Source organism: Aotus nancymaae, unplaced genomic scaffold, assembly GCF_030222135.1.
Source record: "Aotus nancymaae isolate 86718 unplaced genomic scaffold, 86718_ANA_hifiasm-v0.15.2.pri h1tg000007l, whole genome shotgun sequence".
Taxonomy (NCBI): domain Eukaryota; kingdom Metazoa; phylum Chordata; class Mammalia; order Primates; family Aotidae; genus Aotus; species Aotus nancymaae.
In genome coordinates this window covers 51,385,135-51,400,703 of record NW_026988418.1, presented here as the reverse complement: position 1 = coordinate 51,400,703, position 15,569 = coordinate 51,385,135, and positions in this window count along the sequence as shown.

Below are 15,569 nucleotides of genomic sequence, written 5' to 3'. Positions count from 1 at the left end.
TCAGTGCTGTACTTGGTACTGATTCATAAAGGACTTTCCATCTTGGGAACCAAAGCTTCAAGTACTCTGGTAGTTGATCTTGTGGAAATAGTATAAGTTTGTTTCTTGAAAAAGAAAGATTTAAAATGATAAATTATTTTGCTTTAAGAATAAAATCATGTTTAATTAAAGTTGAAAGGACTGCAATGTATCCCATGGTATAGCAGAAAATTGTTCAGCCAATTACAATCTTGAGGGACAATAAAAGTATCTTTTGTTGTGATTTTTTTTTCTGATAAAGATAAGGAATATAGTATTGTCCAAAACCTCAAGACGTGCTATTCATTTCAAGTGGAATGGAGAGAATTGCTTTGATGGTTATACAAAATGAAGAACAGTTGAAATAGCCAAATAGCCATTCCCATGATCCACGTGGGTACGGCAGTCTTAGGTTCTGTGGTCAGAGCAATGATTCTTGGGATGGATTATCACATAGATTGGGAACATTGGACAAAACTACTTTAGAAGAAAAAGTGTTATATGGTGGTGTTGGTGGTGCTTTTTTTTGGCAGTGTATTTTGGGGATATGTGTTTATGTAAGTTCACTATCTAGGTCACTTACCAGTGCTTTGAAACTGATGAATAAACAGGGCTTCTCACTTGCATGGGCATTTCAGTATGCTCATATGGTCATATGTATATGTGATATTTGAAAAAAATAAGGTGAGTTTACTATAATTTGTAAAGAACACTAGGTCATTCTGATTTGACTTCCATTGATGATTAATTTTATGTGTCAACTTGACTGGACCATGGAATGCCCAGATATTTTGTCAAACATTATTCTGGATATGTGTTTGAGGTTGTTTTTGACATTTTTAATTTTTAATTTAATTTTTTTAGATATAGGGTCTCACTGTGTTTCCCAGATTGGTATCAAACTTCTAGCCTCAAGCAATCCTCCTGCCTTGGCCCCCCAAAGTATTGGGATTACAGGTGTGAGATACTGTGGCTGGCCTGCTTTTTGGATGATACTAACATTTGACTTGGTAGCTTGAGTAAAGCAGATTGCTTTTCCTAATGTGAGTGGTCCTCATTTAATCAGTTGAAGTCCTGAATAGAAAAAAAAAGTCTGACCTTCTCTCAATTGAGAGGAAACTTCGGTATGACTCCTTGGACTGGAACATCTGTCTTTTCCTGCCTTCAGAATCAAACTAAAGAACTAGCTCTTCATGGATCTCAAGCCTACTGGCTTTTGGAGTGGAACTACACAGTTGATTTTCCTGGGTCTCCATCTTGTCAACTGCAGGTCTTGAGACTTCTCAGGCTCCACAATTGTGTGAACCAAATCAATTCCTTATAACTCCTTCCCAACTCTCTCTCTCTCTTTCTCTCCATATATATATATATGAATACATACAATTATCCCAAATATTCATATATATATGAATTTATATATATATGTATATATATATGCGTATGTGTATATATGTGTATGTCCTGTTGGTTCTGCTTTTTTGGAGATTCCTAACTAATACAGATTTTGGTATTGAGAGTGTTTTTAGAGGAACATAATTATAAAAATGGATTTTGTAAGTTAGTTTGAGAGTTTCTCGAACTGGCTGTCTAATCTGATTATATTTAAAGGTGCTAATGACTTTATTTCCAGAAGTAAAGAGATAACTGATAGTTCATAACAAGGTCTAGCAATAAAGATACATGGATACTCCAAATTCACTACTTATAAAATGCAAGTGTTTGGGTGTTTGTGTATATGCTACTTTTGAACATTTTTGGCAAACTAATGAGTCTAATAGAATTGGCTGATTGCTTCTAATGTCACTAGACAAAGTAGGTGAAGAAAAGGATTAGGTCAAGCATCTGAATTACCAGCTCAAGCACTGCATAAATGACCTGAAAACTTCTATGTGTGCCCCAAAGAAGAGCCTTATCTCCTGTATTGGCAGGGCTGAGATTATTGAAAATCAAACCCAGACCTCATCCTGTGACAATTTGAACTCTCAGCCTTGAAGAGTGTCTGTTGTTAAAGTCAGAGCATTGATTGGGAAGGGATAGTGATATGATATGGATCTGTGTCCCCACCCAGAAATTGATGTGAAATTGTAATCCCCAATGCTGAAGGTAGTGCCTCATGGGAGGTGATGGGATCATGATGCTGGTTTCTTATGGTTTAACACCATCCCTATCTTGGTTCTGTCATCACAATAGTAAGTTCTTGTGCAACCTGGTTGTTTAAAAGTATGTGGCACATCCCCCTTCTAGTGGGGCTCTTTGTATTTTGGAGGCAACATATTCCTCATTCAGGTGTTACTCTAGCCCATTTACTGGGTGAGCTGGAGAGCTGCAAGTTTTAAGTGGGGCCCAGAACAAGACAAGATTATGCAATAGGTCCAGGCTATTTTGCAAGTTTCTCTGGCATATGGGCTGTATGATCCAGCAGATCCAATGTGTTTGAAGTATTGGTGGAAGATAGGGATATTGTTTGAAGTCTTTGCCAGACCCTTACAGATAAATTGCAGCTCAATACTTTAGGATTTTGGAGCAAGGCCCTGCCATCATTCTCAGATATCTACTCTTCTTTTGAGAAATCACTTTTGATCTGCTCTCCAGCCTTAGTAGAAATTAAATGCTTAACTATGGGCCAAGTTACTAAACTACCATGTGATCTGAGCTGCCCATCAAAAACTGGGCGTTATCTCACCCACCAAGCCATAAAGTAAGGCATGCACAGCAACATTTCATTATCAAATGGAGCTGGTGTATTTTGATTGGGCCTGAGTAGGCCCTAAAAACACAAGTGCTACCTGACAAAGTGGCCCAAATGCCCGTGGTTCCTATTCCTGTTATACTACTTTCTCTCTTCCAGCCTGCACCTATGACCTTGCAGGGAGAGTACCCTGTTATTAACTGACAGAAGAGAGAGAGAGAACTAAGCCTTGTTTACCTATGGTTCCACATAATATGCAGGCACTACCTGGAAGTGGACAGCTGCAGCGCTATAACCCTTCTCTGAGATATCTGTGATGGACAGTGAAGGGAAATTTTCCCAGTGGAAAGAACATCAAACAGTGCACCAAGTGGTTCACTTGGAAGAAGAAGTGGCCTGATGTGTGATTTTATGCTGATTTATAGGCTGTGGCCAATGGTTTGGCTGGATGATCAGGGAGCTGTGAGGAACATGATTGGAAAATTGGTGCCAAGAAAATTTTGGGAAAGAGATTTGTAGATCGTCCTCTCTGATTGTGCAAACAACGTGAAGATATTCGTGTTCCATGTGAATGCTCACCAAAGGGTGACCTTGGCAAAAGAGGATTTTAATATTCAAATGGACACAATGACCCATTTTGTGGATACCAGTCAGTCTCTTTCCCCAGCCACCCCTGCTGTTGTCCAATGGACTCGTGGATAAATTGACTCTGGTGGCAAGGATGGAGGGTATGCATGGGCTCAGCAACATGAATTTCAACTCACAAAGGTTGACTTGGTTATGGCCACTGTTGAATGTCCAATCTGCTAGCAGCATAAATGAATACTGAGTACTTGATAGGGCAGCATTTCCTAGAGTGATCACTCAGCTACTGGCGGCAGGTTAATGACATCGGACCACTTCCATCATAGAAGAGCAGCATTTTGTTCTTATTGGAATAGACTCTGACTGGATACAGATTTGCCTTCTCTGCATGCAATGCTTCTGTCAAATTACTCTCTGTGGACTCACAAAATGCCTTATCTGCTGTCATGGTATTTCACACTGCATTATTTCTAATCAAGGAGCTCACTTCACAAGAAATGAAGTATTGCAATGGTTTTATGCTCATGGAGTTCATCCATCTTACCATCTTTTCCACATCCTAAAGCATCTACCTTGACAGAACAATGGAATGGTCTTTTGAACACCCAGTTGTAGCACCATCTAATGGCAATACCTTGTGGAGCTGACACAAGTTTCTTTAGAAGGCTATATATGGAGAATGTATATTCTCTGAATCAACACCCAATATATAGTGCCCTTTTTCCCTCAGCCAAAATTTGTGGGTCCCAGAAGCAAAGGTTGGAAATGGGAATGACACCACATACTATTATCCCTAATGACACACTAGCAAAATTTTGCCTCCTGTGTCTATGACCTTAGGCTCTATCGGCCTAGGGGCTCTAGTTCCAGAGAAAGTCATGCTCCCAGAAGAGGCACAACAATAATTCCATTGACCTGGAAGTTAAGAATGTCCCCTGGCCAGATTAGCATTTCTCATGCCTCTAAATCAATAGGCAACGAAGGCAGTTACTTGCTGGCTAGGGTGATTGATCCTAACTAACCAAGGGGAACTTTGACTACTACGCCATAAAGGAGGTAAGGAAGACTGTATGGAATACAGAAGATCTCTTAGGGAATCTTGTAGTATTACCATGCCCTATGATTAAGGTCAATGAAAAACTATAACAACCTAATTCAGGCTGAACTACTAATGGCCCAGACACTTCAGGAATGAAAGTTTGGGTTCTTTACCACTAGCTAAACAGGATTCCAATAAACTAATGGATAGAATGACCCATCCTGTGGATGGATACCAGTCTGTCTCTTTCCCCAGATACCCCTTCCATTGTCCATTGGAATCATGGATAAATTGAGCATGGTGGCAGGAATGGAGGGTATGCATGGGGCCAGCAACATGCACTTCTACTCACCAACGCTGACCTAGTTATAGCAACTGCTGAATGTCCAGTCTGCTAGCAGCATAAATAAACACTGAGTTCTTTACCACCAGGTAAAGAACTATGACCAGCAAAGATTTTTTTCTAAAGGCAAATGGTAGCAGAAGAAGGTAGTTTAAAATACCTATGACCATATAACTAGTTACAGAAAGGAAGACTGTAATTGTCATGAGCATTTCCTGCTTATTTTGTTACATGACAAGGGATTAAGAGAAAAAGCAAAAGTATATGTTTAATACATATTTATACATACACACATATTTATAAGTAGGATATATTGGCTTTATTTCATAGTATCTAAATATTGTTAATTTTTCATCATAGTATTTAAGTTATGAAATGTCAAAGAGAAGAATAAGCATTACTCAGATTATTCAAGGGCTTTAACTCCACTCCTAGGGAAGGGTCAGTGAGATTTTGGTTATATACAGGATAGTTGTATCATGTTAAGTAGAGTTATGCCTTTTAAATTATCTTTATTTGGCAATTAAGTATGGTTTAAGGAAATGTGCATGGATGTCAAGTTGACAAGAAGTGGTGAACCTGTGAGGGTTAATTTTATGTGTCAACTTGACTGGGCCATGGGATGGCCAGATATCTGGTGTATTAGTTAGTTTTCTCACTGCTGATAAAGACATACTTGAGACTGGGCAATTTACAAAAGAAAGAGTTTTATTGGACTTACAGTTCTGTGTGTCTGGGGAAGCCTCACAATCATAGTGGAAGGTGAAAGGCACGTCTCACATGGTGGCAGACAAGAGAAGAGAACTTGTGCAGGGAAACTCCCATTTTAAAAACCATCAGACCTTGTGAGACCCATTCACTATCACAAGAACAGCACGGGAAAGACCTGCCCCCATGATTCAACCATCTCCCACCAGGTCCTTCCTACAACATGTGGGAATCATGAGAGCCACAAGAGGAGATTTGGGTGGAGACACAGAGTCAAACCACATCATCTGGTTAAGTATTATTCCTAGGTGTTTTTGTGCATGTGTTTTCAGAGTATTTAGCATTTAAATTGGTGGCGTAAAGCAGCTGGCCCTCCCCAACATAAGTGGGCATCATCCAATCCACTGAGGGCTTATAAAAGGTAAAGCAAGGGAGAATTACCTCTCTCTGACTGACTGCTTGAGCTGTGACATCAGAGTTTCCCTGCCCACAAAGTGGAGCTTACCCTATAAATGCTCATGGTTCTCAGGCTTCAGACTTGAATTGGAACTACATTACTATCTTTTTTTTGAATCACCAGCTTGCAGAAAGCAGATGTTAGGACTCTATAGCCTCCATAATCACATGACACATAATCACATGACCTCCATAATTACATAAGCACTTACAATCTCTTTCTCTCTCTCTCTCTCTACACACACACACACAGAGTGGCTTCTCTGGAGACCCCTACTTCATATTTACCTTTGAGTTTGGTGACATTGGAGGTGTTTTGGGGATCCGGGTAAGAGGAAGTTGAATTGGCAAATCATTTAGTTCGATATATTTATGTAGTTTGTGGTCACTACAGTGTATAGCAGCAAAGTATCTCAGTGTGGGAGTGGCTTCCAGCATTATTATTATTTTATTATTGTTATTATTATTATTTTTGAGACGGATTCTCACTCTGTCACCTAGGCTGGAGTCCAATGGCACGATCTTGGCTCATTGCAATCTCTGCCTCCTCGGTTCAAGTGATTCTCCTGTCTCAGCCTCCTGAGTAGCTGGGATTACAGGCACATGCCACCATGCTTGGCTAATTTTTGTATTTTTAGTACAGACAGAGTTTCACCATGTTGGTCAGACTGGTCTCAAACTTCTGACCTCGTGATCTGCCCACATTGGCCTCCGAACTTCTGGGATTACAGGCATGAGCCACTGCACCTGGCCTGGCTTCCAGCATTAGTAACATGCCTACAGTCTACCTGGCAATGCAACAGCTGATGCAAGGCTAGAGGTGTATAACTATGAAAAGGTTCTTTGGTACCTGGCACTGAAAGTATGGAGGTGGTGGATGGAAAACAATGTCAAAGATTCACCCCATGTGGTAACCTCCTGTCACATACAGGGAATGCATATATGGGTGGCAAGTAGAGCATTGCAGCATTTGTTCCTTGAAATCAATACAGAAATGCTAGGGTAACAGGTGAGACGCATGCAGCATGGGCATGAAGGGAGACAGAATAAGATTGTGTCTGCACAAAGTCAATTGCTACAGCAGTACCCTGAACAATAGACATGCCTTAGATAGGTAAAACTGAGAGATATACTAAAGAGGTATATAAGTGGTTCCTCCAAGGACATAGGACCAGTTCACCTGGTGCCTACTGCCACTAGTGACCTTTCCTTCCCAGTAGTGGAGTCCATACACCATACATGCTCCCCAGTGACTGAAGACCAGCTGGTCCAGCACCTGCTGCCACTGGTGACCCTATCCCCACAAGTACCTGAGCCATCATGTACATGTGTACTCCCTGGTGACTGAGGATTGACTCACCCAGTGCCTGCTGCAGCTGCCATCATTGCCACTGTACCTGGCATGGCCACTGTGTCCAGCATGTGCCACCCTAGGGCCTGATAACTGGCCCTCTCAGCAGCCCTGCCCCAAGCAAAGTGACACCACTACCTCCACAAACACCCACAATCTAGGCCACTAGGCACTTGCAGACACTCCTGCTATTGATTACAGCTGAAACAATCACATGGAGACTATACTACCACACCCATCCAGAACCAAAGCCAAACACCTGAGTGTATAAGTGTATACAACTGACATTATGGGATACATCTACAGAAAAAAAATCTTTTCCTATGAGAGCTGCTCCATAAAATTGGAAGAAGTGATTGTTTCTCCAGATACACATATTAACATTGGAACATATTGCATATGAAAAAATAAGAAAACATGACACCTCCAAAGGAACACACTAATTCTCTAGTAATTTCATAAAAATGAAATCTATGAAATGCCTGCAAAGGAATTTAAAATAATTATTCTAAGGAAGCTGAAAGAGAATACAGGTAGACAATTCAACCAAATCAGGAAGACAATTCATGATAAGAATGAGAAGTTCAACAAAGAAGTAGAGATCATAAAAAAGAATCAAATAGAAATCATGGAGCTAAAGAATTCAGTGAATGAAATAACAAATACAACCAAGAGCTTCATCATGACTAGACCAAGCAGGAGAAAAAAATCTCTGAATTTGAGGAAAGGTCTTTTGAAATAAACCAGTCAGCAGACAAAAAGCAAAAAAAGAAAAAAGAAAAAAGAAAGAAAGAAAAAAAGAATTAAAAAGAATGAAGAAGAAAGCCTATGGTACTTACTGGACACCAATAAGCAAACAAATGTTCACTTTATGGAAGTTCCAGAGGGAAGAGATGGGAAGAAGCATAGAAAAACATATTTAATGAACTAATAGCTAAAAACTTCCCAAGTATTGGCAGATATATAGACATTCAGATTTATGAAGCTCAAAAGGTACCAAATAGATTCAATCCCATAAACGTCCTTGCCAAGGCACAGAATATTCAAACTGTTAAAAGTCAACGACAAAGTGAAGATGTAAAAAATAGCAAGAGAAAAATGTCAAGTCACATTTAAGGAAATTTCCACTAGCCTAACAGCAGGTTTCTTAGAAGAAAACTAATAGGCTAGGTGGGAATGAGATAACATATTCAAAGTGCTGAAAGAAAAAAAAAATTGCCAGGAAAGTTATTCTTCAAAAATGAAGGAGTAATAATGTTCTTAGACAAGCAAAAACAGAAGAAATTTATTACCACTACAACAGCCTTACAAGAAATGCTTAAGGGAGTCCTACATTTAGAAGCAAAAGGATAATAACTACCATCATAAAAACACACCCAAAAATGTAAACTCACTGGTAGAGCAGGTACACAACAAGAAAAAGAAAGGAACCAAACCGGATCACTACAGAAAGCCACCAAGCCACAAAGATAAACAATGAGAGGGGAAGAAAGGAATGAAAGATCTATAAAACAACCCCAAAACAACAAAATGACAAGAGTAAGTCCTTACCTATCAATAATAACCTTGAATGTAAATAGATTAAATCCCTCAATTAAAAGATACAGAATGGCTGAATGGATTTAAAAAAAAATGACTGAACTACGTCCTGCCTACAAGAATTTCATTTCACCTATACAGACCCACATATAAAGTGAAGGGATGGGGTGGACAGACCATTTGGGCCCAGGAGTTTGAGACCAGCCTGGGAAACACGACAAAACCCTGTCTCTATAAAAAATACAAAAGTTAGCCAGGCATGGTGTTGCATGCCTGTAGTCCCAGCTGCTTTGGAGTCTTGAGGTGAAAGTATTGTCTGAGCTTGGGGAGGTAGAGGCTACAGTGAGCTGTGATTGCACCACTGCACTCCAGCCTAGGCAACAAGAAAGAAAGAAAGAGAAAGAAAGAAAAGGAAGAAAGAAAAGGAAAAAAGAGGGGCCGGGCGCGGTGGCTCACGCCTGTAATCCCAGCACTTTGGGAGGCCAAGGCGGGTGGATCACGAGGTCAAGAGATCGAGACCATCCTGGTCAACATGGTGAAACCCCGTCTCTACTGAAAATACAAAAAAAAAAATTAGCTGGGCATGGTGGCACGTGCCTGTAATCCCAGCTACTCAGGAAGCTGAGGCAGGAGAATTGACTGAACCTGGGAGGCGGAGGTTGCGGTGAGCCGAGATCGTGCCATTGCCCTCCAGCCTGGGTAACATTAGTGAAAACTCCGTCTCAAAAAAAAAGAAAAGAAAAGAAAAGGAAGAAAGAAAGAAAAAGGAAAGAAAGAAAGAAGGGAGGGAGGGAAGGGAAGGGAGGGAGGGAAGGAAGGAAGGAGAAAGAAAAGAAAAAGAGTGAAAGGATGGCAACAGATATTCTACACAAATGGAAACCAAACCAAGCAGGAGCAGCTGTAATTATATCAGATAAAATAGACTTTAAGTTGAAACCATAAAAAGAGATGAAGATCATTAAATAATGATAAAAGTATCAATTTTGCAAGAGGACATAACAATTGTAAATATACATGCAACCAACACCAAAGGACCTAGAATATAAATCAAATATTATTTCAGCTAAAGGAGGAGATAGATTCTAGTACAATAATAGTTGGAAACTTCAACACCCCATTCTCAGGTTTGGGTAGATCATCTAGACAGAAAATCAATGGAGAAACATTGGATTTAAACTGTACTATAGACCAAATGGACCCAACAAGCAGTTACAGAACATTTTATCCAATAGCTGCATATTCTTTTTTTTTTTTTTTTTTTTTTTTTTTTTTTGAGACAGGATCTCACTCTGTCACTCACCCAGGCTGGAGTGCAGTGGTGCAATAACAGCTCACTGCAACCTTGACCTCCTGGGCTCAAGCCATCCTCCTGCCTCAGCCTCTTGAGTAGATGGGGTTACAGGTGTGGACCACCATGCCTAGCTAATTCAAAAAGTTTTGTAAAGATTAGAGATGGGGTCTCCTCATATTACCCAGGCTGGTCTCAAACTTCTGGGCATAAACAAGCCTCTCACTTCAGCTTCCCAAAGTGTTGGGATTACAGACATAAGCCACTGCAGCTGACTAGAATACACATTCTTCACAACAGCACACGGAATATTATTCAACATAGGTTATATGGTAGGCCATGAAACAAGTCCCGACAAATTTTTAAAAATTGAGATCATATCAAGTATCTTTTCTGACCATAATACGATATAACTAGAAATCAACAAGAATGTAGGAAGGAAACTGTACAAATACATGGAAATTAAACAACTTGCTCATGAACAATCAATGGGCAAATGAAAAAATTAAGATGGAAGTTAAAACATTTTTGGAAAAAGTGAAAACAGAAGCACAACATACCAAATCTATGGACATAACGGAAAGCAGTACTAAGAGGAAACATTAAAACATGGTTACATTAAAACATAGATTGATTTCACATAAACCACCTAATGATTCACCTCAAGGAATTAGAAAAGTTAAAGAAGCTATGAGATGAGCCTTGACCAATGAGATTCCAGAGTAGGAAAGAATAAGGTAAATTCTCAACCCATCTCCTCTCCACACACTACTCTGAGGTGAAATTTCTTCTCACAGCCCCTCAAAAAGGCCTGCAAATACACCTGAGGAGCAACCTGTTCTGTTTCTTCACGGCTCATTATGAAGTAGAAATCAGTGCTTCAACACAGCTTTGCATCTCATCTTGGCCAATTTTCCCCTTTCACCCTCATTGCCCTGGGCTTGAATCCCACAGAAAAAGAACAGTGCTTTAATCCCACTTCAGGCTCTGTTTCCTAGAGATCCTGTGCTAAGATAATTATAAAAAACTTTCCCTCAATGCTACATCTCTCCTTCTACTCTCCTTATATCTCACCTCCTTTGAAACTTTGCAAAGGAGGTAGCTTTATCCTTATCTCTGTATCTTTGTTTTCTTATCTGCCATTCATTCCTCAGTCTTGTTTCTTTCTACCATTTCTCTGAAACTGCTTTCACTAAGATCAATAATGATTTTTTAGCTCTTAAATCCAGAGGATAATTTTCAGCCTTTATCTTACCTCGTTTGTCTGTAGCAGTTGACTCTCACCTCGCCTCCTTCTTCAAATATTGTCTTGCCCTGACTTCAGACAATGTACTCTTGGTTTTTATCTTGTCACTATAGCAGCTCCATTGCAGTCACCTTTATATATCTTGTAAGTATTGATATTTACCAGAATTTCGTTCTCAGTCCCCTTCTTTTCCTTCTCTTCCCCTCCTCTTTCGTCACCGTTCCTCACTTTCCTTCCCTACTATGTGTATAAACTATCCCTCAACAATCTTATTCATTCGCATATATAGCCTCAAGTGCTGATAACTTTCAAAACTATGTTTTGGATCTAACTTTTCCTCTTGAGTATCAGATTCTTAAAGGAATTTGTCTACTGGATATTTATTCTTAGAGTCCTATTGGCTCCTGAAACTGAACATGTTCAAAAATAAAACTTAGCATCCTCTTCCTACCTGAATCTGTTCCTGTTCCTGCCTTTCCTGTCTCACAGACTGAGGCCTTTATTCCTAAGCCAGAAACGGGGGTCCCAGTTTTCTCAGGACTTTTCTGGTTTCAGCATGTGGAATTCCTCAGTCCCATGCAAACTGGAAGGCTTTGCTCAGAGCTGTCTCCACTTTTAAACTGGAACTACCACATTCTAGAATCCCCTCAGTTCTGAAAATACCAGGAAGATTGGTCAGTCTGTTTTCCACATCCAATCAATTATTAAGACTCATTTGTTATAACTTTCAAATATGTCTAAGTTTGTCTATTTCTCTCCATCTCTACTGCTATTATACTAGCTCAGGCTATTAACATTTCTTACCTGGATTGCTACAAACTTTCCTTCTGCCTCTAACATTGCTTCCAACAACCCACTCTCTGAATTATTGCCAGAATATTCTTTTATTTTTAAATTTTTATTTTATTTATTTATTTTTGGGATGGAGTTTCGCTTTTGTCACCTAGGCTGGAGTGCAATGGTGTGATCTTGGCTTACTGTAACCTCTGCCTCACGGGTTCAAGCAGTTCTCCTGCCTCAGCCTCCCTAGTAACTGGGATTGCAGGCGTGCACCACCATGCCCAGCTAATTTTTGTATTATTAGTAGAGACGGGTTTTCACCATGTTGGCCAGGCTGGTCTTGAACTCCTGACCTCAGATGATCCACCCGCCTTGGCCTCCCAAAGTGCTGGGATTATAGGTGTAAGGCACTGTGCCTGGCCAGAATATTACTTTAAAATTATAAACCTGATGATGTCATTCCTCTCCTTAAATCTTTTTAACTGTTTCTTATTTGCCCCAGGATAAGGTGCACAATTTTTAAAACTGCTCTCATAGCCCCTCATAAAATTGTCCTGCTCATTCCTGTGGACTCATCCCTTCTCACTTTCCTCATGCACTGTATGTAAGCTCAGATGCCAGCTGTTCCCTGATCACTATTTTCAAAAATATTACACCCTCATAGACATAGAATGCTTGCATATCATCACATTATCTTTCCCAAACCCGCATTTATAAAAGTCGTAGTGAGAAACAGGGAATTTATGAGGAGATGAGGGGGATATTTTATTATACTTGGTATAGAAATAACCATTTGACATTTTTCGCCCCAAAGTTCTTTCTCAGCTGTGGCACTCCAGGGACTGTTTTTGTCTTTATCTTCCTCCCAAGGCATACAGCCTCTTTGGATCCAGCTCCTACCGTCACTCAAAGTTCTTTACATTTATCTCTTCATTGTACTGAGCAATTTGGCTTTACCCAACTCCATCAAAGGGCTCACCACAACAAAGTGTTCTTCTATTTCCAGATTCCATTCTTGTTTATTTACATTAGTTTTAGCTTGACTATGTCCCTTAAGGTCTTATCTCTCATCCCATGTAGCGTATTAAAGTATTTCTTTAAAATATGGTGTTACATTCTTAGAGGAATTCTTGTACTAGCTGCCAAAAGAGTAAAAGTTTCTCTGTTTTGTTACATGTGTTTCTGCCATATTGGTTTTCCTGCAGTTCCCATAGTATTCCTTGTTCTCTCCTATTATGTCTTTGTATAAGCTGCTAAATTTGTTTGGGATACTTTAAAGTGAACCAGTTTTAGATATAGTTTATAGGCTTGACTTGTACAAAAAAATACCTAATTGTATCATGAGTCATTTCAGCATTTTTAATCATCATGGCCTGATGAAATTCACTGCATTTGTCTCTAGGGAAATAGGACAAAAACTAATTTCAGTTTTTGAAAATGGTTTTCAGGACCTGCAATGAAAGTATATAAAGGATATTAAGGGGCCTAAGAATTACAGAGCTTTCAGTTTGATTCTACATTCAAGAACTAGTCCAATTAATCAAAATTGCAATTCATAATCCCTTTGAAAGCAACAATATGCAAAACACATGGCCATTGTGCACAGTACACACAATCGTATTAGTTTGCAGGTGGGTCATATTCAATTAACTTTATTTGTTTTGATAACATGTTGAGTGAATCTTTATTCTTACTAATGCAAATGATTGAAGATTTTAAGATGGCAGTACTTGAGCCCTTGATCTTCCACCACAGAGGTTGAGTAGTACCTACAAAATATAGGACAATAAGGCAGCTAAAACTTTTATCATTGAGATGAGCATATTCATCATCTGACTTGAGTGATCAAGAAGACTTTGCCTGAAAACATTGCCAATATCACCTTGAGAATAGTGTAGACAAACAAAAAGAGTACAGAGTTAGATTTCGGAAACACAGATTTCCCCTCCAGTTATGTTTTCTTTTATACATATATATATATACACACACACACATACATATATATATACACATACATATATATATACACACATACATATATATATATACATACATATATATGGTTTCATATATATATATATATATATATATATATACACACACACGGTTGCCTCGATCCCCATCACCTATATCTGGCATTTCTCCCCATATTACCCCTCCCCAACTCCCTACCCCTCACTGTCCCTCCCCTATTTCCCCACTACAGAACTCAGTGTGTGATGCTTCCCTCCCTGTGTCCATGTGTTCTCATTGTTCAGCACCCACCTATGAGTGACAACATGTGGTGTTTGATTTTCTGTTCTTGTGTCAGTTTGCTGAAAATGATGATTTCCAGGTTCATCCATGTCCCTACAAAGGACACGAACTCATCATTTTTGATGGCTGCACAGTATTCCACAGTGTATATGTGCCACATTTTCCCTGTCCAGTCTATCATCAATGGACATTTGGGTTGGTTCCAGGTCTTTGCTATTGTAAACAGTGCTGCAATGAACATTCGTGTGCATGTGTCCTTATAATAGAACGATTTATAATCCTTTGGATATATACCCAGTAATGGGATTGCTGGGTTAAATGGAATTTCTATTTCTAGGTCCTTGAGGAATTGCCACACTGTCTTCCACAATGGTTGAACTAATTTACAGTCCCACCAACAGTGTAAAAGTGTTCCTATTTCTCCACATCCTCTCCAGCATCTGCTGTCTCCAGGTTTTTTAATGATCGCCATTCTAACTGGCTTGAGATGGTATTTCAATGTAGTTTTGATTTGCATTTCTCTAATGACCAGTGATGATGACCATTTTTTCATATGTTTGTTGGCCTCATATATGTCTTCTTTTGTAAAGTATCTGTTCATATCCTTTGCCCACTTTTGAATGGGTTTGTTTGTTCTTTTCTTGTAAATCTGTTTCAGTTCTTTGTAGATTCTGGATATAAGTCCTTTGTCAGATGGGTAGATTGTAAACATTTTTTTCCCATTCTGTTGGTTGCTGGTTCACTCTAATGATTGTTTCTTTTGTGTTGTGCAGAAGCTCTGGAGTTTAATTAGATCCCATTTGTCTATTTTGACTTTTGTTGCCAATGCTTTTGGTGTTTTAGTCATGAAGTCCTTGCCTATGCCTATGTCCTGGATGGTTTTGTCTAGGTTTTCTTTTAGGGTTTTTATGGTGTTAGGTCTTATGTTTAAGTCTTTAATCCATCTGGAGTTAATTTTAGTGTAAGGTGCCAGGAAAGGGTCCAGTTTCTGCTTTTTGCATATGGCTAGCCAGTTTTCCCAACACCATTTATTAAACAGGGAATCCTTTCCCCATTGCTTGTTTTTGTGAGTTTTGTCAAAGATCAGATGGTTGTAGATGTGTGGTGTTGCCTCTGAGGTCTCTGTTCTGTTCCAGTGGTCTATATCTCTGTTTTGGTACCAGTACCATGCTGTTTTGATTACTGCAGACTTGTAGTACAGTTTGAAGTCAGGTAGCATGATGCCTCCAGCTTTGTTCTTTTTGCTTAGAATTGACTTGGCTATGTGGGCT